General features: G+C 36.4%; 1 non-coding gene across 1 annotated transcript; it reads right to left on the bottom strand.

Annotated features, from left to right (window-relative positions):
• Positions 1-284: 284 nt before the first annotated feature.
• LOC111719837 lies at positions 285-386 on the bottom strand. The gene has a single exon (XR_002769795.1). It is a non-coding gene; the product is annotated as a U6 spliceosomal RNA (small nuclear RNA).
• Between the last annotated feature and the right edge of the window lie 409 nt (positions 387-795).

The raw sequence follows: 795 nt of genomic DNA, 5'->3' as shown, positions 1-795 counted from the left end.
AATTGCTCTCCAGAATGGCTGGATCATTCTACCACTCCACCAACAGTGTATTAGTGTCCCAGTTTTCCCACATCCCCTCCAACATTTGCCATTATCTTTTCTGTCATCTTAACCAATCTGAAAGGTGTGAGGTGGTGCATCAGAGTTATTTTAATTTTCATTTCTCTAATCAATAGCGATTTAGAGCATTTTTCCACATTACTATAGATGGCTTTAATTTTTTTTTTTTTACCTGAAAATTGTCTCTTCATATCCTTTGACCATTTGTCAATTGGGGAATTACTAAAATTATGGAATTCTTCATGAGTTTGCATGTCATCCTTGTGCAAGGGCCATGCTAATCTGTATCATTCCAATTTTAATACGTGTGCTGCAGAAATGAGGACATCACCATCCATTTTTATCCCTTAGGCTTGGTGTTCCCCATGGCTCTCTCCTAAGCACTCTTGTATATATTTTTTTCTCTTGGCAATCTCATCAGTTCCTTTGATTTCAAGTATAATTTCTATTAATATATCTAGCTCCAATCTTTCTCCTGAATTCTAGTTCTCACCATCAACTACAGGGCAACTAGGTACCACAATAGGCTTGGAACCAGGAAGTTTCTAGTTTAAATCTAGCTTTAGACATTGTCTGTTCAAGTTTATTTACCTGTTTGCCTCAATTCCTCATTTGTAAAAATACATTGGAAATGAAAATGGCAAACTACTCCAGAATCTTTATCAAGAAAACTACAAATGGGATCTTGGGGATTTGGACACAGTTCAACAACAACAATCACCATCAACTACTTAC

This window comes from Sarcophilus harrisii, chromosome 3 (genome assembly GCF_902635505.1).
Source record: "Sarcophilus harrisii chromosome 3, mSarHar1.11, whole genome shotgun sequence".
NCBI lineage: Eukaryota > Metazoa > Chordata > Mammalia > Dasyuromorphia > Dasyuridae > Sarcophilus > Sarcophilus harrisii.
Note: the sequence above shows the minus strand (reverse complement) of the source record. Positions and strands in the feature narration are given on the sequence as shown.